The sequence below is a fragment of the Muscardinus avellanarius genome (assembly GCF_963383645.1).
Source record: "Muscardinus avellanarius genome assembly, chromosome: 2".
Lineage (NCBI taxonomy): Eukaryota > Metazoa > Chordata > Mammalia > Rodentia > Gliridae > Muscardinus > Muscardinus avellanarius.
Window position 1 is genome coordinate 198556589 of NC_137787.1, and position 27018 is coordinate 198583606.

Below are 27018 nucleotides of genomic sequence, written 5' to 3' on the forward strand. Positions count from 1 at the left end.
AGGGGTGTAGCTCGGAGGTCGAATGCCCCTGGGTTTCACCCCCAGACCCGCAAATAAATAAATAAATAAATAAATAAATAAATAAATAAATAAAAAACATTTACTCATTATGCCACAGGGTTTTGTAGTGAAAAACCTTGCCACTTTTTTTTTTTTAATACGTCTTACCTCTACTATGTTTTACAGCAATTTTCGCTTGCTCTGAATTAACTGAAAGTGGAAATACCTAATTTGCTTGAGACACCGAGGATTTAGAATATAGGAACTGGTCCATAACTGGAATCTCTCGCCATTTGGAAGTAAGATGAGCGTGAACATACGATAAGGTAGGTATTAGCACAGAGATGCAAACAGGAAGCTTCCAGAAGGCGGGGTAGCCTCCTGATGACTGTCCAGCTGGACCCAGCCGGGCTGCTGTGACGAAAGCTCCACCTCTACAGTCTCACAAGTCCCCTTTGCATAAGTACTTCAAGACTCTCTGTAGGATACACCAGGGACACAATTTCTTGTGGGTAGTGATTTTTCTTTTTTTGCCATATCAGTTTAAATGTAAACTTGTGCCGGGTGTGGTGGTGCACGCTTGTAATCCCCATGCTTGGGAGGCAGAGACAGGAGGATCACGCAGGTTCAAGCCAGGTTCGAAGCCAGCCACACTGGCTTAAGAGACCCTGTTTCAAAAAAAAAAATATATATATATATATATATATACATAGTATTATATATTATATATCTATATTATATGTATATTATATATTATATATTATATTATATATAATATATATTATATATTATATATATATTATATTAGGTCTGGGAGTGTAGCCCAGAGGTAGAAGGGCTTCCAGGAACCCCAGTACCACCAAAAAAAAGTAAACTTGTTTGTCTTAAAATACTTTGAACTCACAATGTCATTGGTGTGAACACATAAATGGTGTGAATATTCCTTGACAAAAAACAAAACAATCTACTCTGACTACAAATTTCTTCTAATGGATTTGAAGTACAGTTACTTGTGGATTTTTTTTGTGGGTTTTTTTTTCAGGTCTGAGGGTGGAACCCAGGGGCATTCTACCTCTGTTATTCTTATTGTACATTATATTTTCAGAGTACAAAAATCTAGAGATGATAAGATCATGCTACAAGTCATAGTAAATAAATTTCATTTGGGTCAAAATCCTTTGAGGAGTGTCACTTGAGGTTATACTTACAGTATTATTAATGCACTCATTATGTATTTGTTTTTATTTGTTTTTTAAAGAAAATTACAAGCAGATCTCATTTGCATGTTATTAGTATCCTTTCTACAATTGCAATAAAATTTCCAACAAAATAATATTTATACCCTCTAATAGTTTGAGAGATTTAATTATTTATGTTTTAAACAGTCTCCACAAACTCCCATTATATATTTGTCATTTATAATTTTGAGATCAAAAGCAATCTTTATTTTTCCATTTAAATATTATCTCAAATCTAAAATAATTCTTCAAAAAATATAAAAATGATGAATAAACACCATCAACAGATGTCCAGTGTTTTATAGGTTAAGAAAATACAAAGGAAGATCATAGTGAGATACTACATCATGCTTAGTAGAGAGGCTATAATAAGAAGCACGGAAGTAAGTAGGGCAAGGATGTGGAGGAACCAGAATTACCAGAGAAGAATATCTCAGCAGTCATTCCAAAATGCTCTAAGTGGCCTTGGAGATAAGCTTCCATAATTTTCAGTAAGAGAACTTAACTTTTTATTGTTATTAATAATAGTTACAGATGTAAACAATTTAAGCTCTGTTTTAATGCTGGGAAGTTGAGAAGACAGGCAAGAATAAAACCATACTGTAAGTTCAAGAATGTTTTCACATACATCTCATTGCAGTTAAAATGGCATGTATGTCCATTAGAACAAAAAAAATGTGAGCTGGGCACAGTGGTGCACACTTGCAATTCCAGTACTTGGAAGCTTAGACAGGAGGATCACAGGCTGGATCCAGCCTCAGCTGCTTAGTGAGTCTCTCTGCAACTTAGTGCGCTTCTTTTTCAAAATAAAGAATAAAAAATAGGGCTTGGAATGTAGCTCGGAGGTATAACGCCACTGTGACTGTGTTCAACCTACAGTATGGCGAAAGAAAGAAAAAAAAAGAAAAAAGTGTGTGTGTGTGTGTGTGTGTGTGTGTGTGTGTGTGTGTGTGTGGTGTGAATGGTTCTGCCTCTGTGTGACAGAGGTTTATAAGGTCTATCTTAATCCAGTGTTAATCATACAGTCTATGTGGTCAAGAGAAATAAGATGGTCAAGACTTTCATAACTTCAGCAGGAAGGGAATCAGATGAGAAAGTCAAGCAGGCAGCGGGTGGAGGCCACAACGCAAGCTCTCAGTGTCTTCAGAAGATGGCTGATTCGTGGACACTACTGAGGAAAGCCAGGTCAGGGCAACAGCATCTCTCATCCATTATCTCATTTGATAAAGTGAAAGGGGCAGAAACATTATATAAGAAAAATAGGATCACTAGCTTCAAATACGTAACAGCCACAGCATAGCAGGAGGGAAGGGAGCTACAAGTGGAGCAGGGAGGGGGAGAGGTGAGCCATGAATGCGGGTCCAGGGGACCAGAGCTTCATCTTGAAACATTTTCTAGAGGGCGACAGACAAATCCAATACACTCATTCCAGAAAGCTAGACAAACTATAATCTTACTAAGACTATTTTCAAAACAAGCAGCGAGGTTTATTAAACAGAGAAAAGTACCTTTTCTTGAGAAAAAAGTTTGACATATAGGTTATAATGCTTCTGACCCTTGATATACACGGTATACAAAATATTTCAAGAATTTTATGTTCAGGTATTTGAAAAGTCTATGGTAGGGTCTGCCATCATTATTTTTTATCAATTTCTATAGTTAAGTCTGATGAGCGCCAGCAATTATTAAAATTAAGTAAGGTTATGGCCATCTATGAGTTTTAAGGAATAACTAAGTATCTGACTTATAATAGGATACTGGTCTCCGTGAATGTCAGACCAAGCTCCACTAAAGACTTTGATGGGTACAACGCACTGTGGGCAGGGAGACTATTGGCAGATACCTGGAACCCTCCTACAACATGTAGAAGACCAGCAAAGATAACAGGACTATGCACCTGTCATCAGCTCTCTCTCCTTTAAGTATAAAAAGGCTTATTTGCCAAAGAGACGTGACAGCAGCAGCCTGGGACACCAGGCAGTACAGGGGAGGTTGAGGTACAATAAGCACCCCCAGAGGGATGTGGAATATCCAGCCCAAGGTGCAAGTTCCCAGGACTTCTCAAGTCTGAAGTCTAATCAGGATATTACAATAAGCAAAATATCTTCCAGTCCCACCCTATAACCATACAAAAAGCTTGGAGTAAGAAAATAAAAAGGAGATATTATTGGAGGTACTCAAAGCCTCTGGTGCCCAAGACAACAAATCCCAGCCCTGTAACTACCACAACAACACACTTTTAATCCAACTCGAATCCTAGCTGAATTCAAACAAACCCCATGCTAAATGCAGAGAGGAAGAAAACTAACAAACACCTGCTTCACTCTCTCCTGTCATGTGTCATGTGTCCACCTTTCAACACACAATCCTGGAGCATCCCTACAGACAGGAAAACAGTCCAAATCAGTTATGAAACAGAGGTCAGACACTTAGAAAACAAGCAGGATCAAAAGGTAACAGGAAAAGAGGATTCTGTAGGACATAATTAAATAAAAATACTTTAGAAATTCTCCCCATAATAAAAACTGTACTGATCTAATCCACTGGACTTAGTTAAGGAATTAGTATTTTTCAACATAAGACAATGAGAAATGCAAAGGGGAAAAAAGGTATTGATGAGATATCTCAGAGAAAACAAAAGAGATCAATGAAAACAGTACCCAACAGCTGCAAGACAGTATCAAGCTGTCCATCACAGTTTAACTGGAATCCAAAAAAAGATGGAAAAAAAAGAAAGATTGAGAGAATGGGATGGAAGAGACATTTCAAAAAGTGGTGGCTGGGAATTCTAGAATTATCTATAATAATATCAAACACTCAAATCCTAAACCAACGACAAAGAGAATCTTGAAATCAGCTAGAAGAAAACAGTCCCTGTCTTAAGAGAAACACAGATCGGAATCACGGTGTGCCTCTCGACAGAAACCACACTGGTGGAAGGCAGCCTGCTGATGTATCTGAGTACTCGATGAAGAGAACACTCACCCAGAGTTCCAACTCCAGGCAGAAGACTCCCCAAAAGTGAAGGGAAGGAAACATTTTCTCAGACAGACAAAATTTGAATGGATACATTGCCAATAGCCTTCATCCACAAGAATGTTCAAGTTCCTCAGGCAGAAGGAAGTTGGTATTTAGGGTCAGAGATGAGGATTTTCATAGAAACACAAAGACCGTTTAAAGCAAAATAATTGAAGGACAGTAAAATATCATGTTATAATTGCTCTAAAGGAACAACAGTGATAGTGCATCGTGTTTCTGCATAGGCAAAAGAAAAAGGATGCCCACATGGGTACCAGCTGTAGGAAGGAGTGGGGATGTGCTATGCTGAGGTGCTCGCTCCACAAGAAGTGGGAGCAGCACCAGCAGGTGAGCTTCCAGGGCTGAAAGTGTGAACTCCACTTTCTAAACTCCAGGTGAAGTCTCCTCCATGGAGCAGGTGAGTGTGCTTTTCTCCACCCTAACAATGATTGCATATTTGCATATGATTATTCTCACAATGGACCCATTATCATGCAGAGAGATGGCCTGCTCCGTTGTCAAGCAATTACAGCTTTAACTTTATCAAATTCAACTACATATATTTTTCTCCATCAGCTTACCTCATATTCTGGGTTCACTTCATTCCTTCACCAAATGCAAATATTCCACAATATTCCACAATTTCTGACTCTTAATGATTTCCCTACACTGTTTTGTTGACCTGAATAACTGCCTTTCAACGTGCTGACTTCCTATGTGCTAAAAGAACTAAGGAACAACTATATATAAAAGAACTAATAGAACAACTTCTTCAAAATCCAGCATTTTCTTTCTGACCACGGTACCATAAAGATGTTTAGCATTCATTATTGAATCTCCCTCAGACAGCCTGCTGCAAAGCTCGCCCAGAGACTTGCCCTCAGGCTTCCCTAAGGCCCTGACTCCTCTGGGTACTGTCAGCAAATGGTCATGGAGAACACACAGCAGCCTACCCACATCTCCACATCCGCCTCATTGAGGCAACCTGTGTTTGGAAACTTTCCACTCCCTGGGACACTTTCTCAGAATTCCACTGCGCTGACATTCCTCTTACCTAATCTATTCACCTCTTTCTTATGGTTGTCTGCACACATCATAATCTGAAGACACCTCCTGCTTGTCCCCACTCTCTCTTTAATACTTTGAGATATTTCCTTTGTTTTTTGTTTTTTGTTTTTTTTTGCCCTTCCTGTCTCATCATGGCACCTGCACTATGAAGAACCCAATATGACTCAGTCTCCTATGTTGACTAGCATTCATGAAAGCTGATTTTCACAAGTATGTACTATGATCTACATTATATAACAGTAAATTATTTTACCTTTGAGTATAGAAATGAAACTTGAACTTGGCTCTTTTTGGGTCCAAATTTCATACTATTTGGACAGCACAACTCAGCCTTCATAATAACATTGATTTCCTTTCAAGTAATCAAACAAAGCATAGTGACTTAATTACATACTCAGGCAAATTACATGTAATTTCTCTTTACATTATAATTTAGAAATATATACAAAGAGAAATATATAGAGATAGAAATCTCTTTATATTTACTTCCCCAAATAACATCCATAGCAATTCTAATTTGGCCAAATATATATATATATATATGTGTGTGTGTGTGTGTGTGTGTGTGTGTGTGTGTGTGTGTGTGTGTTTATATAATCTATATATTTGGCCAATTTGAATATATATATATATATATATATATAGTCTTAACTAACTGCCTAATCATATTGCTGAAACTTTTCAGAAGCATAAAAATCTGAACAAGTCCACAAAATACAAATATCTCCAACTTAAAAAAATAAATTTAAACTCCTGCTCTATCGCTGCTTAGAGATCTTCAATTTTATTCCATCAGTCACATACCCAAATTACTATGACATTTCTATACCTAAATAAGCTGTAAAGACTTGTAAGAACAACCCAAAGCCTGAAACACAATCCTGAACCAAGGGTGCCTTCTAGTTTACAAGAGGTTCTGGCATAGGAAATAAAGAAACTCAAGAAAGTTATGGTTAAGAAGTGACATTTTTTTTTCCACCTGGATTCACTGTGCAAGAATATAGCATATTTTCCATGGTTTGAAATCTGGAAATTTTCTTTAACATGAGCAGCAACATTTTACCTTCAGAGTTTGCCTGAGTTGGTGATGAGACCAAAATGCCAGACCCTCCACTGCTAATTATTCTCATAAATGAACAGCCTGCGCCTCTCCTCCAGGGTCAGGCCCCCGGTGGGTGTTTAACTAGTTTTTATAAATGAGAGAGTGTTTAAATGGTGTTTTTATAAATGAGAGACTGTGCTCTGTTTGACATAGCAAAGTTTATAAGCCATGATTAATACGTACCCTGCTTAAGAATCCTAAAGCCTTCTAGATAAAAAGGAGCCATAGCTGCTAACACAATCAACATTCATATTTCAGCATCTAACTGGGAAAATGTGCCCCTGTATCTGTGACAGTTACATAAGACTTTTATTATCCCGAGCAAAAATTTAAAAACCCCAACCAAAAGGGAAAGGAGGTATTGAAGCAGGTTTAAAACTTTAACTGCTCAAGAATACTAACTACATGTGCATGACTCAAACCAAGGAAATATTAGGTATTTAAACTTGTTTAGAGAGCAAACACCATCACCATTTCAAGATCATCAAAAATAATAAGTTGTATATAGACTTAATATCACTGTGCTTGTATGGGAAAGTTGCTCTGGTATTAATTTCCAAAACGTAAAAAGCAGTCAGAACCTGGGCGCTGCATAGCACTCGGGCGGCAGCTGTTACAACACAGAATCCCCTCTCTCTGCCCTTTGTTCTAATGATTAACCTCTCGTAAGATGTAAAGGGCATTAAGGCCTTTAGCTTTAAAAGCCCAGGAGACAATTAAAGCCTTTAATCCTAAAAATACGTAGAGGCAATCAGTGCCTGTATTTACCTCCCCTCCTTTGTGACCTGGACTGGGTATAGAAAATATGTGTTGCTTCAAAGCACCCATAGTTGATGAACAACTAATATAATATAATACAATAGAGGCAGAAAAAAACGTAGATTACTGACCTCTGCTCTTAGTTAAGTGTACTATCCAGAGGTAAAGAGGGGATTACAAAGGTGCGCCACCACACCTGGCTCTTTTTTTTATTTTTGAAATGGTGTCACTAAGTTGCTAAGGGTCTTGCTTAAATTTGAAATAGTATTAACAAGTTGTTGAGGTGGGAAATTCTTCTGTCTCAGCCTCTCAAGTATTATATAAATTATATATTATATAAAATATATTTAACATATATATATATTTAAATATAGTTTGGAAATACTATTCAGAAACAACTTTATCAAATTTTTAGCTAACACTTATAAGCTTTTTCTGATACTTCAGAAAGTTACCTAAATTCTGTAGGAACTCTCCTCTGTGTCAATACACATGTAAGTTAGCAATGTTCAGAAACATAAGCAAATAATATGCAAGAAATGAAAAAAATATTACTAAAGATTATCAATATTTATTGAAGATTTTCAAACTCTAAATACTTTTGGTTATCTCAACCTTTAACTAATAGTATTGGCAATAGGAAATATTATTGCTTTGCTATGCTTTCATATTCCAACTACTATAAGTAGAATAAAACATGTGTTAAGTGTATGCTAGGCTTTGTGCAAGATACGTTGGATGAGAGCCTATGTAATCTCACCAGCTTGCTCCTATGAGATATCCGATCCTAAGACAATCTTACAGATGAGGACATGGAGTGCTAAGAGAAGTAAATTTCTCTAGGTCACACACATTAAACACTAAACCAGGTTTAAGCACAGTATTTTCCCCCAATATGGAGCTCCAGACAGGACACTGTGTTTGGTAAAGGAAGTGGACGCCATGCCAACTAGGTACAGTCAAAGCAACCAGAGACAGCCACTCTGAGAAGAGATAGCTCAGCAGTAAATGTTCTCTGAATGGATCCATCTCAGGAATGATTGACAGAGTTTGGGATAAATATTAGGTTTGTTGTTGAAAACTCTAGTTCAAAAATCATTAACTTTCTATTAAAAACAATAATACTAATTGGATCAAACTTTTAAAATGTTGAAGAGTTCAGAATTAAGCATGGAGAAGGTATAGGATTAGAGTCAGACATAGCCATAGGAACTCACTTTTATTATTATATGTACATATGATAAGTGAAGACATAAATAGGTGTGTGTGTGTGTGCAGTTTGGAGCACACACTTAATCACTCAACAATAGAGCACAGAATGTGTGTATATCAGAGGAGGGAGCCAGTTGAGCACTGTTGAGTTCTGTGTAAGAACTTTATAAGTGATTTGGTCTGTATAAATAGAATCAAATAGTTTGTACTTCTTCCTTCCTTCCTGTTTTCCTTTCTTCCCTTTCCTGCCTTTCTTCATCTTGTGTGTGTGTGTGTGTGTGTGTGTGTGTGTGTGTGTGTGTGGTACTGAAGACTGAATACAAGAGCATTCTATCTTTAAACTACACTCTTAGTTCTATTTTATTTTTTAATTAGAAACAGTGTCTAAGTTGCAGAGGGCTTCTATAAGTTGCTGAGACTGGCTGCAAACCTATGATTCTCCTGTCTCAGCCTGGAATTAAAAGCATGCGCCACCACACCTGGTCTGGTTTCTTTCACTCATCATAATTATTTTGAAATGTCTGTGTTATAGTATGTTTCATAAGTTCATTCTTTTTCTATTGCTGAGCAATACTACACACACACACACACACACACACACACACACACATACACACACACAGACAAGTGTGTGTATATTTACCCATTCGTCCACTTATGGACATCTGCTTTGTTTCCAGTTTGGGATTATTGCCAGCAAGATTTTAAGACATTTATATAAAAAAGAAAAAATAATTTCCTGTATCTCAAGGAAGGAGTTAGCTCCTTTATTGGTGAACTCTCAGGAAAATCACTGTCTAGACTGACCTGTGCTATTTACACTGACAGGTAACAAGAAAAGCATAGGGTCCTTCCTGCACCAGCAACTTTCATAAGCACTCAATTTTCTTTCTTTTTTTTTGTGGTACTGGAGATTGAACTCAAAAGCAGTCTACCTTCCAGCTACACTCTCAACCCGATTTTTTATTTCTTATTTAGAAACAGAGTCTCACTAGATTAATGTGTCTCAGTACTTGCTGAGGCTGGCCTTGAACCTGCAATTCTCCTGTCTCAGCTTCCCAAGTACTGGGATTACAAGCGTGAGCCACCAGGCCTGGCTTGTTTATTCCAATGTTGACAAAATTATGATGTTTATTGAGATGCAAACAAGCCTTGCACACTGGGCTAAAAGTCTACTAATTTTTTCCTACATGACTTTAAAATATTTTTTTACTTGTTCTCAAGGCATATATTTTTGCAAAGGTTTTCTGTGAATGTAGATGTATCTAGGAAGAGTTTTTAATGCAGTTCCCAAAAGATATATTTGTTCAGAACCTCAGAATGAGACCTTATTTAAGATTATCCAATTGTATAAACTGCTATTTATTTTCAAATGCCTAAAACTCAAAATACTGGACAAAACTAGTGAGGATGGGAAGGAAGGAAATTAAAATGAAGGTGCTGTCTATTACTTATATATAGTATGTTTGGTGGCTTTGCACCACTGTGTTCAAAATAACAAGAACAACTTAGAAGAGAAAAAGGTTATTTTGACTCATGATTTCAGAAATTCAGTTCATCTTCAGCTAGCTACAAGGCAGAAACATTACAGGGGCAGGGAGTGGGAGTGGTGGAGGTAAGGAGGGAAGCTGTTCATCTCATAGTAGGAGAGAGAGAGAGAGAGAAAGAAAGAAAAGGGGAGAAAGGAGGGGAGGGGAGGAGAGGAGAGGAGAGGAGAGGCCAATCAGAGAGAAAGAAAGAGACACCAGAGAGAAGAGTAGAGAAGATAAACCTTCCCAGGACATGTCTCTAGTGCCTTACTTCCTCTAAGTAGGTTTGCCTCCCAGTAGTCCTTCAAGCTATCAAGGGATTAATCCACTGATGACAAAAGATCTCTCGGGATTTATCATTGCATAACCACCAACTCTTTGAACTTACTAAATTGGGTACCATGTTTTCAACACATGAGCTTTGGGGGACATACTAGATTCAAACCATAACATTAAAGTTAATGATATTAATTTTAATTAAATTGATGTGTTCAAATACCATTTTAAAAAATAAAAGGGAGAGTATACTTTCCCTGGAGAAATAAAATATGAAAAAAACAAATGATAAATGCACAGTTAAATGTTTAAAAGAAAAATATAAAATGTACAAAAGAAAAAATGTATAAATGGAAAGAACAGATTAAGTAGCAGGAAATAAGTTTTAAGAACTCAGGAGTTAAAAATTACTGCAAGTTCACATTTTTATATGGATGAGTCAAATTCAAATTTTAAAACACAGCCATAAATATTGATAAATTCTCTCAGAATGTGAGAATATCTGTGACTTATTAAGCCTCCAGATAAAACATCTTTCAATTGAGCCTAAAATTCTGGTACTAAAGACTTTGAAAAATACACTTGCATTGGCTGATGTTCTATGTTCTGAAAACATTGGTCTTATACATTCATACTCCTTTTCCTTTAATTTTTTATTTATTTCTCTTTTGTCTTTTCCCTTGATAGCACTACTGTCCATAGCCAATAGCATATTGTAGGTCTGAATTTTAGGGTATCTAACAGGTTCTTGAAAAACAGATAAGCTATAAATGTTTCTATAGAAGGTGGTCAGACTCTAGAGCATATGTATGAGAATTATTTCTGCCAATAGTTTCCTTGACCTCAGATGAATCAGTGATTATGAGCCACAACACTTTCTACATAGGCTCTTCAGAATAGAAAGTAGAACAGAGAGTTCTACATATTTGAGGGTTCTATCTTATTTGAGGGTTTATAGAAGCACAAAAATTGAATGATACAAAGTTTTCCATTTTGTGTTTTCACAATTCAGATTCTGACCTATATTTCAAAAATTAAGATGAAGAGGATGAATTTCTGGAAGAGAATAAACACAGTTATCCATGGTGAGAAGTTACTGGCCAAAGATCTGGAAAAAGAAATGGCTTTTAAAGTCATGAAATATGGCTATTTCAAAACTAGAAAAGGAAATCAAGGATTCAAAATCCTAGTTTGGCAGCAGATGAGTGAGAAGGAAACTTGAAGGTCATCTAATGCCAGGTGCAGGGCACCAAGGGGTGGGCGGTCACCTTGCTTCCTCAGTGGCATCCTGCATGATGAGCTTTGGGGCCAAAGTCTTCGTTACCACGCGCCACTTGTGCCCAGATATTAATATAACAATGTGCATTTTTATGATGACTATTCTTCTAGTAAATGTAATGAATCTAAGTTATAAAAAATTCCATATTTTCCCAGGAACCCAATAAAACAATTCTAATGTTTATATGAAAGTAAGGCACCAAAGAATTTCTTGTCCCAAAATTCCCCTTACAAAACAAAGAGTTTCTCACTCAACATCTAATTGTTCTCTCTCATATAATAAGTTAAAGACATAAAAATAATTTGAATGAAAAAATTGAAATTTTGTTTTTCTCTTAAAATACAAGAGACTATTATATAAGGCTTTCTTTTTTATTGTACTGGGGATTGAACCCAGGGTCATACTACCTTATAGCTAAAACCCCAGACCTACTTTATTTTTTATTTTTAAACAGGGTATAAGATACTAAATTGCTAAATTGCTAAAGCTAGCCTCAAACCTGTGATCCTCCTGTTTCAGCCACCCAAGTGTTGAGATTATAGGTATGCACCACCACACCTGGTATCCATAGATCTTTTAACTTTCCCTGGGAACTCTTCTTGTTATCTCTACTACTTTGTAGGACCCAGAACACATGTGTAACCTTAGATGGTAGTGATATAGAGTGTGTCCAGGGGCAGAAAAGGAAAGTGTACCTTGCCTTCAATTCCATTCTCTCTACTGCATACATTCATAACAGCAAAGCAGAAGAGTAGCAAGTCAACTGCAGTAACAAAAGATGAAGGGTTATAATAGAGGAAGAAGGAATATTTTAAGTCAGAAGCTCAGTCCCATCACTATGCAAACTCTTTCATATAATTTATATTAGATGAAAACCAACCAACAATTCTAAAAAAAAAAAAAGTTCTGCTGGCATGTGGATGGATGAGAGAGAAGGAGCAGAGTAAGATACTGTTTAAAGTAGAGCCATCTGGAATAACCATTACCTACTTATATAAGCTAATTTTCAATATCTTAGTGTCCTTTAGATATATTCTTGAAGGGAAAGGTTATCTTCAAAGGAAGACTTTCTTATAAGGATGACATATTTTACATGTTAGGGAATATATTTTTGTGAGCTTGATCTGTCTCAACAGCAAGTGATGTTAAGATTAGATTTGTTTTGGCATAACTCTAGGACAAAGAGAGAGTTAAGAATCTTCTGTGCGCGATTCTTTGTGGACAGATAAGGTGAGGTGAAGAGGAAAGAGATTACAGAATCTTGTTCCTCAGCAATTAGTTCATTGCCAATATCTTTCAAGGAGTTTTCTTTAACTGTTGCATACTCCAAACCATCGAGAAGAGACAGAACATTTGGGCAATGCCAAATGCAACTAGGCATAGGTATTTTCATGTTATAACAGAAAATCCAGGGGTACCTCATTACACATTTTTACATTTTATGGAATTATTCTTTGGGAAATTTATAAGTTATATAATGGTGACTTCTGATTTTCCTAGGTAGTTTTATCTTAATGTGGATAAAGCATACCCATTGTCATGGTAGAAATTAAGATTCTGATAGGTACTGTTTCAACAAAAGTCCTGATTATTGATGTAGCCCTCTACCATTTTGTTGGTTATTATTGGAAAGGCACAATTTTAAGACAATGAAATTAACTTAACCAAAAAGAAATAACTTAAAAAATAATTGCCTGAGTCAAGAGTTAAGAATTGCAAATATTCAAAATATGTTGATTGACAAGCCTTAACAATAAGAATCATTCTTTTTCTGGAAGGGTATAATTGGCAAAAGAGTATTATATTCTTTAACCTTTATTTCATCTTCTTCATAAATAAAATTGACTCAACTATTTCCCAGTGTTCACCAAATTGAGTCACAATAAATAATGAACTACTCTGGACAGTAATTACCAAATGGCTAGATTAATTTACAGTACTTCTACAAATCAGATTTAAGTGAAATTCAATGATTTCTCTCACATATAAAGTGAAATTTATTCTTCATATTTGAATTTTCTCCTAGCTTAATTATAACAAACTTTCATCAATTTTATGTTATTGTTTGCATGCATTTAACATCTGTGATGACCAGATGCATTCTATCATGGATATTTATCAGTTTAATTGGCAATGCATTTTTCTACATTAGTGGTATGTAACACAATGTATTTTTTAATCTTTGTTTCCTTGAAAAATTGTTATAAACATTTTCCTTACCTCTATTAATTCACATAGTTTAGAAGGAAACAAGAACTAAGTGTGGTGAATAGGGCATTCAATGCAAAAATCATGGGCTTAACTCTTGGTGTTGGTACTTGATATAACTTTTGTAAGTAAAACTTGTCTAAATCTTACTTTCTCATAGGATAGATGGATTATGATAAAATTTAAATGAGACGGACTTCAGGGAAGATGGCGACCAAGAAAAGCGGTGCTTAAGAGCCCAGCTAACAACCAATCTCCATTACCACAAAATCAGCGCCTTTCATAGCCAGAAAACACCATCACCAGAGAAAGAAAAAAATCACCAGGCTCCAGAGAGAAAGCGGACTGAGAATAGAGCTCAGAGCCACAGAGGAGATAAACCGGCCTCACGCCCGAGGACGCGGCAGCAGCGCTTTAATGCCGGCAGCAGCGGCGAGTTCACAGGACGGCTACAGCGAGTAGAGGTGAGCCGTTGTGGAAGAGCCAGGCGGGATTTTTCAGTGCAGGGAGCATCTAAAGCTCCCAGTGGCTGAGCTCAGCACACGCCACAGGGACTCAGAGCAGAGCTCAAAAACAGAGAACAAATACGCCAGCCTCACGGCCGAGGGTGTAACAGCGGCGCCATATTGCCACCAGCGGCAGTAGCAGCAAATTCACCGAGTCCACTACAGCTTGATCTGCGTATTCAACAACAGTGAGTCAAATTGTGGGCCCCAGAGGAGAAATCACAGTACTGTACTCCCAGGGACTTGACCCAGTGGAGTTTGGCGGTGGCAGAGATATCACACCATAGGAGAATGCCCAACCTGGTACCCTCCATAGTCTAAAGCATCCTCTATCAAATCCCTGGGTCTGAGACTCTGTGATACAACCCAGTAAAGGAGTAGTGGGTTCTGAGATACCACAGACTTGAGATCCAGAGCACCTTCAGAGAAGTCGTAGTGATCCAAGGGAAGAACCCAGAGAAGGCTCAAACTTCCAAAATCATGGGAAAGAGGAATAACAATGGAGCAATGAATGCCCACAACCCCACAACATCAGAACCTGATAAAACAGAAAATCAGAGATTTCTAGAAGATAAAATCAGAAAAATAACTGTAGAAATAATAGAGGTGTTTTGAAAAGAATTCAGAGAGAGCCAAAAAGAGATAAAGGATGCAATTAATGAAGTAAAGGCCTCAATTCAAAGTACAAACAACCGATTAGACCACATGGAGAATAGAATCTCACTCTTAGAAGATGATCAATCCAAAAATGAATGCATAGTTTCTAATCTAGAAAAAAATATCCGACAGCAGGAATCTGACACTGAAGAAATATGGGCCCATTTTAAGAGAGCTAACCTAAAAATAATTGGAATAAAGGAGGGAAAAGAAGGTAAAACCAAAGGGATTAACAATCTCTTCAAGGAAGTAATAGCAGAAAATTTTCCAAACATAGAGCAAGAGGTTGATACACAGGTCCAGGAAACTTATAAAACCCCCGTTAGAGAGGATCGGAGAAGAGGATCCCCACGCCACATAATTGTCAAAATGACCAATGTGGAAGCCAAGCAGAGAATCTTAAAGGCAACAAAAACAAAGGGCCAGTGACATTCAGAGGCAAACCAATTAGAATCACTCCAGACTTCCCAAACCAAGTCATGAGAGCCAGAAGGGCTTGGAGTAACATATTCCAAACTCTGAAAGAAAACAACTTCCAGCCAAAAATTTCCTACCCAGCAAAACTTTCTATCAAATTAGATGGAGAAATAAGAAGCTTCCATGACAAACAGAAACTGAAGGAATTTATGTCTTCAAAACCAGCACTAGAGAAAATACTCAAAGAGATTAACTACAAAGAAGAAATAGGTAACACACACCAGAACCAGAGAAACAAAATTTTCCATCCAACAGACAACTAAGATTGGTTATCTGTGGAGATTCATTATTTATGTTAGTCTTTTACCTATTTCTACATGGTATTGTTTGCCTTTATTATTGTTAATTTTTAGGATTTATAGTTGGAATATTAATATACCTTCAGATATAGCATTTGGAAATATTTTATCCCATGCTATTAGTAACTTTTAACTCTGTTTACATTGTCTTTGGATATGCAAAATTTTTTTTATTTTTTAGGGAGTTTGTATACTCTTCTGTTGCCTGTGCCATTGAAATCATATCCAAGAAATCACTGCCAATTTCAATGTTGTGAGGTTTTATGACCCAGACTTTCTCCTAAAAGGTTATAGTCTTAAGATTTATATTTAGGTCTTTTATCTATTTTGAGTTAATATTTGTATATGGGATTAGGTAAGGGTCCAATTTTATTCTTTTCCATGTAATTATTATTTTTCAACAATATTTAGTTAAAAGATTATTATTTCTACCACCAAATGTTCGTGGAAACCTTGTCAAAAATAACTTGACAATATAGGGAAGAATTTAGCTCTAGGCTTTTATTTAACTCCAATGGTTTATATATCTGCCTTTAGAATAGTACTACACTGTTTCAATTATTGTAGCTTTATATTGTTTGAAATTAGAAAATATATATCTTCGAGCTTTGTTCTTTTTCAAGATCGTTTTGTGTATCTAGAGTCCATATTCCATATTAGGATAGATTTTTTTTCTGAAAAATAAATATATAAATAGATGATAGTTTCACCTAAAAAAAATAGAAAAAAATATTCTCTGGTAAGAAAGAAAGTAAAAAGAAATATTGAAATGTTATCTTTAAGTCATCAAAAGCTTGGTATCAGACAAATGAAACTGTTATGTGAGATTATCATTTTTAATTTTGGATAAATTGCTATAATACTAGATGTCAACCACTAACCCAAGCATGGGAGGGAGGGATGGGGAGAGAATGAGGTGGGGATCAGGTGGGGGCTGACTGTGCGATGTGTGCATGTATGTCTACAAAAGTTTGTATCCCACTATGATGTATGAATACAGTGCACCAATAAAAGAAAAAAAAAGAAAAAAAAAAGTTTGCTGACCCCTGGTCAGAGAGAAAGCATTGCCAACTTCATATTGCTTCTCAGCACGAATTGATATGAGTTTTGGAAGTGTTGGGGCAGGGGGGAATAATAAACATAAAAGATCAAAAAAAAATTTAAATGAGACAATGAAATATTTTGACTGTAGCAGACATATAAAAGTTCTGTTTTTGCTGTGACTTAAGATAAATCATCTATTTGACCTCATATTTACATAGGTAATTTTAATGCCAATAAAATAATAAGAAAAATATGCATATTGACCATTATTAGAGGGGGTGGTAAATCCCACTGCTTTGGTTTCTAATGAAATATCTCCCCTAAGACTTCCTGTCTCCTGTCTCACAGCCTCCTTGTCCCCAGGAGGCTGAGTGATATCTTGTTGGTGGGTAACAGCCACTGGTCTTGGTTCCAGTAGTGATAGCTCCTATCAGGTAACTCTGCCCTTGGATTCTCCGACAGATCTGGGGAACGAGGCACCTGGTGGACTACAGGACTCACAGGCTGAAACAGTCCTTCCAAAATAGCTGCTTCCAGCAAATATGGTTCACATCCACAAGGCTTCTCTCTACAGTGGCCCTGAAGTGAGCCAGGCTGAGGAAAGTCCTTCCTCCTAGTTCTCACTTCAAGATTGGTTTGGAACCGAGTCCTTCATCTTCAGGAAATGTTTTTGCTCACGCCTTTTGAGGATAGATGTGCAATGTTACTGTGCTCCTCTCCATTTCTATGTGTTTCTTTGTAATTCCCTTTCGTGTCCTTCAAGTGGCTTCTACTCAATCTTAGCTGCTTTTAGCAGCTCTTAATGGTGCCTTCAAAGTGTGCTCTCTGTAGAAATGAAGGTCTCTTTTTTTCATTCTCTTTATTTTTTGCTTTTGTGTTGCTTTCAGGAGAAAGGGCAATGCCTGACCTCTATTGCAATGTTTCTTCCTGAAGTCACTCTTCCATACTTTAACATAAGCGCCAGGTTCTTAGTGAAATTGTCATGGCCATTCTATGATTATCCAAACTTGCTCTGTCTTAAAAAATTCTATTTGAGTGAGGATGCAAATGAAATCATGTTCATAGCAATTATGGACTAGGAAGAAGCCAGTTTGGACTTAGAAGGCAGGCAGTGCTCAGTGGAGGATGTTGATACTAAGTTGTTCTTGAAAAAATTGAAAAACAAAAGAAATAGAAGAGAATGACAGACAAGGAGGACAACACTGCTGTCAAGATGCACATCCCAGTGAGACCCCCAGGAAGCCGCAGATTGTCTTGCTGTGTTAATAGAAGCAACCATTTACATTCATTCAGCACTTAAAAGGTTGAGCAGCCCTATTAAACTCGCCTTGTATGTTTGCACACAATTTCAAGATGTACTTCAGGGGTGACATGTTAGTAAATATGGCTGAAAACTCAATGGATTTCTTCATGAGAACAAGAGCAAAAGCATCAGGCCAACAAAACATTCTGATTGTGTGGGTAGGGAGCTGACTGAAGACAACATTCCCAGGAAGTGAGTAAGGTTGGTTATAACCAAACTCTTGATGCAATATCTTCTCATAGTTAATATTTACATCAGTGACTCAGGATATCTTTTCTTAACTACAAAAGCCTGTAGGAGCTATCAATCTAAATGAAATTGAAGAATGACTACTGTCAACCTAGGAGCAGTGGTAGTAGTGCACACCTGTAATTACAGCGCTTGGGAGGCTGAGACAAGAGAACTGCGGGGTCGATGTTAGTCTAAGCAACTTAGCAAGAACCTCAACAGCTGAAAGAGACCCTGTTTCAAAATCAAATAGGGAGGAAGGTATAGTTTTGAGGGGGGCAGAAACACCCCTGAGTTCCATCTCTATATCACAAAAAGTAATAAAAGAATGACTTGAATAAAAAAATTAAATCTCTCATGTAGAAATCCATTGCTCAAATTAAGATGCAGGACCTGCCAATAAAGGCAAGTTGAGCTGTGCGAAAAACAGGATGCTGTTAAGGAGCCTTCATCCACCAGCTCCACCCCAGGGGCTTCCTTTCCATCTCAGTTCCTCACTGAACCTTGGGCAAGCAGCTTTGCCGGCTGTAGGTCTTGGTAAATCATGTTTCATGCTCTACCTGGTGCATCTGTCAACTCTACCAATAGAAAACATTTCCAGTTCTTAAACCCTGGCCCTGTTTCTAGGCCTCTAGACTCAGACTCATCTCTCTCTCGCTCTCTCTCTCTTTTTTTTTTTAGACTTAGTCTCTTACTTGCAAACAGATCCTTCTGTGCTCTGTGGCAGCATACTCTGGGCATCTGAGAACTACACAAGAGTCATTTCTTTTTTTTTTTTTCATGGGCAATTATATGGCTTTTATATAGTCAAATAAATGTATAGAAAATAGTTTTGAGAGCTTAAAGACAAAGAGAGAAAGGCTCCCAAATGACAATTTTGATCTTCATGGCCAAATCTAAATAAGAGAACTTGTAGAATATAGGTCCATAGTTATCTTTCTCTTGCTTGCTATTTCAGGCTTCATGTCTTGTACATCCATTTAATGTGACTCAATGCTGGGGCTGGAGAAGGAAAGGGAACATTTAGTGTTGAAATTATTCTTTCTGATCAAACCTTCCCAAAATTTACATGAAAGAAAATTTGCATGTGGTACTGGAGACTCCCTGGTGGTCTAGTGGTTAGGATTCAGCGCTCTCACAAAAGTCATTTCATGGAGTACCTTATCCTTATGATAAGGCCACATTTTCAATCTTCAAATCGTAAAGAATTTGAAAGCCACTGGTCCAGAGATCCCATGGGTCATAAAGATTTGGATAAAGAGCAAAACTGGAGCCAATTTGTTTTCATAGCCTTATTTTCTATTTTCTGCTTTCTATGTAGATCTATGTTCAATTTATATTTTCAGTAATAATTTTGAGATCCTTCCGAGTGGTAAGATTATTTAGACAGTCACTGATTTAGATTCATGATCCTCAGAATAAATGGTTTCTGAAGAGTTCAGTGTGGACTGCCTGGGCCTCACTCTCCTTCAATTGCCGTTACACACTGAAAGCCACTTACAGAAGAGGGTTTGAAGTGCAAACCTTATCACATTCTCCATGCTCAATTTTATTTTTTAAATTGAAATATCCCAATTTAGGATATGATTGGATTTTCAAGTGCCAGACAACCCAGGATATTTACTAGATAAATATGTTTCTTTAGATAGAGAAAACCTGCAGGGATCATTGGTAACAAACAAACCTGGTTTTTGTTCAGAGAAATTCAATTATGATACAAGGAAACCTAAGCCCATGTCAATTATTTCTCTCAACGATAACTGTGCAGAATGAATTCATCATACAAAGTTTAAGTGTATTGTTTTACTTTAAACTTGGGGAAAAGCCCACTACCAAGCCTTGTTTTACTGGCTGCTGTCCAATGGCAGGTGGTGTTCTCACAGAAAACCACAGGCATTCAGGAGTGATGAGTTCATCCTGATTTTCTTCCTTACAATAAAAATTAAGACCATAATCAATTCCTCATTTACTCTTTGGGCATGTTTGTTTGTTTTCTGAGTTCTGTTATATCTGATGACATCCTTAACCTTTAACAACTCAGTCATCAGAAGACAATTTAGAAAAGGTTTTAAATGTTTTACAAAGGTTAAATGTAAATTGGGCTATTTCGCCCTCTCTTCTAATTGCCGTTTCCCATTGTGATTGTGTTCTCCAAATATCTGCCTGGTCCCCATGCTGCTAAGGTTAGGCTTGTTCTCTCCGGAAAATGTATCTTTTGAAAATATAAAGGACAGCTTTTTATGTTTTTACAGTCAGAACAAATAGCTCACCCACTCCTGGCTCTTCTTCACTGATTTAATGGATGTTGACTGAAAGCACAGCAGCCAGGCCCCGGAAGGGAGAGTGACTCAGGAAATGAACTCCAGGGTCCCTCAGAGTTCATGATTCATTTCTATGACTTAGGAAGTTCTCACATGATACGTCCTTCATTGCTTTATGCTCCACAGAGGTCTTCAGTGCCAGGGACTTGAAGCAAGATAAAATTGCCCACAATGTGCTAGGTCTTTTCAATGAAAGCAGCATGGTGAAGGGACACAGGAAGGAGCCTGGAAATGTGCAGGCTGGACAAAATACGAGAACTGAAATCATTGTAGAAAAGTGCCTAGCCCTTAAAAGACTTGATGGGAGTAGAACTGGCTGAGAATCAAGGGCAGATTTTGAGAGACAGTCCTCATTGGGAGGAACAACTATCTATAGCATTGAAACAGAAAAACTTTAGAGAGGGCAGATTGTGTTATGGAGGCTGTATTTAACAATCTATAGAACCTGAAGAAAGCTGTCTATATAATGTAAGATTACACTTGGGTCAACAAAAGGGTTATGTTTTTTAATTATGTGTTTACTTTGTGTATAGTTGTATATGTACTCCAGTCTCCTTATATGAGAGAAACCACCTTTCTCGTTTTGTTGTCTCTCCATCAGGATGAACTGAGAGTTGCTAAAACAAACATTGTCATGTAAACCTCAGGAATAAGAGGGAACATGGTGGAAGAGTCCAGAACACTAGACGTGGCTTTAAGCAGAAGTAAATTTGCCCATTTGTGCCAGTGGGTAAATGAGCTTGAGGACATTGCCTGGCTTCCTTAAGATTCAATTTTCTTATAAGTCTAATAGAGGTTGAGTAGGGCAGGAAAAATAATAAGTAGACAAATAAAGCAAAGGGAAACTGTAGCCTTAAACCTAAAGACTCCACAATGGTCCCTTTCTTAGTCCAATAAGTCTTAGAACACTACATGTCCAGTGAATTGTACATATACAGTCTGTTTTTAGATTGATCAAAGAAGTCTAGAGAAAGATGTTGCTTGAGGCCCAATGATATGGGTACCATGCAAGTGCTATCCATCAACTAGATGTTAACCTAAAGATTTCAAGAAGATTCATACCACAGCCACTTTCTCTGTGCCCCTGATCAAAGGGATCCCATCATCCCGCTAAAACCTTGTCTATCAAGTTTTTCATTTACAAAGTTTCCTTTATTTTTTATTGGTGCATTGTAATCATATATCATATTGGAATACAAGACTTGAGAGGATATACAAGCACACATCATCCAATTAGCCCTCATCCAGCCCCCATCCCACTCCCTCCCCCTCCCTCGATCCCATGCTTGTTTGGTGATTAACTTTGATACATTTGTTTATGTACCTCCTGCGTTTTAAAGAGGCTCCATCCTCCCCTATTCCATACCCTCTGATTGATCACCTTTCTATAGCTCGACCTCTTCCTGTTGCCCCTTTCCTCCTAGTTTTTGCTGATTAGGGGAAGCATCTGATTTTTATTTTCTGCGATATTTCTCTGTGCATGCCACGTTGCAAGTACCAATCCCACTCTTGATGACCCCAGTAGTGGCCTGGCTACCCGGTGGACTGATCCAGACCTCACTGGCTCAAGCAGCGGCCTTGCCTCACAGCAGGCTCCAATGCCGGCCTCGCTGGCCCCAGCACCGGCCTAACCCCACGGCAGGCTCCGATCCCAGCCTCGGAGGCCTCAGTAGCGGCCTTGCCTAACGGAAGGCTCCGATGCCAGCCACTGGCCCCGGCACCGGCCTAAGCCCTCTGCAGGCTCCAATACTGGCCTTGGAGGGCCCAGCACTGGCCTTGCCTCACAGTGAGCTCTGATTCCAGGCACGCTGGCCCTGGCACTGGCCTAATACTTCAGAGAGGGGTTAAGAAGGCCGTGGCGGATGCCAGGATCCTGGAGATGCAAACAAAACTTATCCAAATGCACTGGAACTTATGGAAAAATTCCCCGTGAAGGAGGACTGCTGTTTCTCTATATTGTTAAGAATCTTGGACATCACCTGTAAGGAGAGAGTTTAGCGGAGACCAAGGAGAAAGGCGGTGTTGAAAGTGGTCTCTGCGATGGCGGTGGAGACTTGTATTCAGGAGAAGCAGAAATTGGATCCTACCAACCTTATTTTTTTGGAGAAATTACACCAAATATTGAATGCTACCATCACGCATGCTTAGGAACAATGGACAACATTCAGAGTGGAAAAAGAGCTTGGGAACGATTTGAAATGGTGGAGGCAGTGGCAATGGCAGTGGCCAGTACTCAGGGGAGGCCGAGAGCTGATGCATTACACCTGGAACCTTTGAAATAATATCCCCAGAGGCAGAATGCTACCACCACGTACCCTCGAGAACGTGGGACAATTGGTTGGGCGAAGAGGGTGCTCGGATTGGAGCCCGCCGAGGGGTGAGGCTGGCGACGGACACAGCAAAGCTGGGATTGGAGCCTGCTTTGAGGCAAGGCTGGTGCTGGAGCCTCCGAGGCCAGGATCAGAGCCTACTGAGGGTTTAGGCCGGTGCCAGGGCCAGCAAGGCCAGGATCGGAGCTCACCGTGAGGCAAGGCTGGTGCTGAGGCCTCCAAGGCCAGGACCGGAGCCTGCCGAGGGGTTAGACCAGTGCTGGGGACAGCAAGGCCAGCATTGGACCCTGCCATGAGGCAAGGCGGGTGCTGGGGCCTCCGAGGCCAGGATTGGAGCCTGCTGAGGGGTTAGGCCAGTACAAAGTTTCCTTTAAAAGAAGAGCCCTGAATTCCCAAAGTGAGCCCATCTCACTCTGGAGGGGACCCAGCTCTACCCCTGAACATAGATTTCTTGCTTTCCTAATTAAACCTCTGTTTATGTCTCTGACTGTCCTCTGCTAAAAATCTTTGCCATCATACAAGCCAAGGACCCCAGAGATCCTGAGTTAAGGAGTTGACCCTTCTCTTGTGACAAGATGCTACAAATACAATTGTTACCTTGTATGGTGCTGAGTGAAATTATGGATTTAAATTGCATGACACTGTGCAGGGAACATTCGGAAAGTTTTGGTAAGTGATATTCACTGTGCCACTATTACTACCCTTCCCTCTAATCAGCCAGGGTCTGATTATGTCCTGCCTTAAGAGAATCACTCAGAAATAAAACATTGAAGAGCCTAATGTCTAAGGACTGAGGAAGGAGCAAAGGACATGAGCCTTTTCTGAGAGTTTCTAATTGATTCCAATGTGGAGCCAAGAATGAGAAGTACTAGTTGCGGGCACTATCCTGAGAGTGTGAGGGTCCCTCCCCTGGCTCTACTCCTTCTAGGTCTGCACATGACATGGATGCCCAGGTGAGAAAATCTTCTTGTGGCTGTGAGGGAGACAGTGACTATTTCCACAGAAAGGGCTTCTAGGCAGAGCTAACACAGCTAGTCACCACAGGACCCAATTCTAAGCAGAGTAAGGCACCTCTGGATTCTCCAAGTCAACTTCAGAAGATGAAGGAAATGTTGTACTCTTGATTTGGGTGGTAGCTACCCAGATGGAAATTCATCAGTCTCAATGGACTGTTACATACAAACTCCAAACCAATTGCTTTGTTGAGATGCCTCAGTGACAAATTAAACTGTACACAACAGCTAAGATGGAATTTTTAATCAACCCCTAAATAGTTTCCTATACTAATCAATTAAAAGATAGAGGAAATTCAGAAGGAAGAAACTCACAGTAGTTTCTTTTGATATCTTTCATTTCTTACTTAAAGTTAAGGGGCAAGAGATTAAGTATTCCATATACAGAAATAATGATAATTCAGATAATGTATCTGCAATATCGTTAGCCAAGTTTCTGTCACTATTACAAAGTACCTAAAATAATTGACTTAAAATCAGAAAAGGTTTATGATGGCTTATAGTCTTAGAAACTCCAATTCAAGGTCAGGTGGGCCCTTTGCTTTAGCTTTCAACAGACATGCCACATAGCGATGGCAATGAGAACTGTCATAACCAAGAAGTAAAAGAGAAAAGAAAGACACCTGGATCCCAGCCCCTTTGAAGGCACACTCCTGATGACTCTGAGACCTCCACATAGGACAGGACTCCTCAAGTTCCACTACCTGCCAATAGTGGCCTCTTGAGGACCAAATATTCAGTGCATAGACCTTGGGGAACATGCATCCCAAACATGGCAAATATGTAGGTAATTATTCACATTTATTTTATGTTGTACTACTGGCTACTTTATGAAAATGACTTCAATATTAATATGGTAAAAATGTTATGTAGACCATCTCTTAAAATCTTAGTTTCAGCCGGGCATGGTGGTGTACATTTGTAATCCCTGTGCTTGGGAGGTGGAGACAGGAGGATCGCACAGGTGCAAAGCCAGCCTCGCTGGCTTTAGAGACTCTGTTTCCAAATAAAAATATAAAAAATAGGTTTGGGAGTATAGCCCAGAGGTAGAAGTGTTCCATCCTCAGTACCACCAAAAAAAATTCTTAGTTTCATATATAAAGTTTTTAAGATCATTTATTAGAAGTAATACTTAATCTCAGTTGAGAAAATATTGTTTAGCAAAGAAGAGAAATGAAAAGGTTTGTACTGTATGAACATATATTTTCCACAAGTATAATACTGAAGACATTTTTGGATACTATTGCTTCTTGATTTCTATAAAAAATAAAGGAAATAAAGAACATTGGAAAACCTTCCTTTATCATGTACATTATTCTTTGGCTTTTGTGTTGAAAAACAGTGTGAAGGGTTTTCAGAAGAATAGGAATGAATTTACTTATATGACCCAGCTATATCGGTCCTAGGTATCTATCCAAAAGAATTGAAACTAGACTACAGTAGTAATGCATGCACATGCATGTTCAGAGCTACACAATTCACAATTGCCAAAATATGGAACTAGCCAAGATGTCCATCAATAGATGAATGGATTACAAAATTATAGGATCTCCACACAATGAAATTCTACTCAGGTCTAAAGAAGAACTAAATTATGTCGTTTGCAAAGAAATGGAGGGAACTGGATAATATTATGCCAAATGAGATTAGTCAGTCCTAAAAAGTGGAAGATCATATGTTTTCTCATATGTGGAAGCTAGGGGGAAATTGGGATACAGGAAGGGATTCTAAAAAAAGAAGGGGAAACCTTAAATGAGTGTGGTGGGGGAGCAAACTGAGGGAGACTGGAGGGTGGAGAAAGACTGGAAGAGGAAAACACTTCAATGGAAATGATGTCTACACATACATTTATCAATGTCAGTCACAGTATGGTGCATGAGAAAGGGGGTAGGGAGAGGGTGAGGGAGCTGGGGGAGGCTCAATGAGTGCTGTGTGCGCGTGTGCCTCCATCACCCTGAACTGCATCCAGATATATGGTTACAATGCACCAATTTTAAAAAAATGAAAACCAGAAAAGTTGATTTAGCTTTTGTATTCCATAGTTACCCTTAAAATCCAAATGTTTACACTGGTAGCAAGATTTTTATCTTTGAACAAAATCCTAGTTATTACCCATAAATCCACACACATCTACATCTTTGTCCATGTGTTTTAAAATCTATAAACTGAAAATAATTATGATCAATTTACATGCTTTTATTCATCAGACATTGACTAAGCATCCTCTATGACCTAAGTATTGTATCTGAATTATAAAGAAATCAAAATCTCACAGAAGATTCTAGTTTCAAACAAAGGTAGAAAAAGATCCCTGAGGTGAAAATGTAGTAATGAGATTTGTGAGGGAAATGATGAAACTGAGCTGGAAGAAGGATAATGAAGAGAAAAATCCTGAGTAATGAGGATCCTAGAACGAGATAAAAAAGAAACTCAAATAACATAAGATATTAGCAAAAAGTGAAAACCTACGTTGAATCTGTCCTTTGGAAGGCATCCCCAGTGTCTCAGGATAACTTTAGGACTTACCTGCCATAAGTCCTGATTCCAAAAATAAAAGAAAGATAGTGGACACTCTTTGATGTGACAAATGAGGGAATGAAATACGAAATTCCATGCTCTATGGAAAATCCTGAGCACAGGGTACAATATTACACAGAGAGAATGGCACCAGAACTGAGGATTCTGTGCTAGAGATGGCATTCAGGTATTGGTACAAAATAAAGATCCTCTTGGAACTACAAGACTCAGGGTGTATTCTGCCTGCATTGCTCTATGCCTGCTGGCTCTAAAACCCTTCGCCAGGATCTAGGTGCTGCAAACCACATTTCCCAGGCCACTTCTCCAGCTGTTTCTCACCAGGTTCCAGGAAAGAGAAAAGGTGAAAGAAAGAAAGGGCAAGGAGGGAGAAACAGGATCCTTCTCCCTCCTACACCTGCATCAGACCCCATCCCTGGCAGCACCTGTTCGATGCTGCCAGCCCTACCACGCTGACATCAATTTCCCCTTTCCTTCAGCCCTTGTAGAAGAGTTGTTTCTTGCTGTTGCTGATCAGTGGGGAGAAGGAAGGCAGGAACAGGAGGCACATGATGGAGGTGTCATAACGCTTGTGTTGCCAGGCTGCTAAGGGAGGAGACAGGAGGAGACCTCAGGC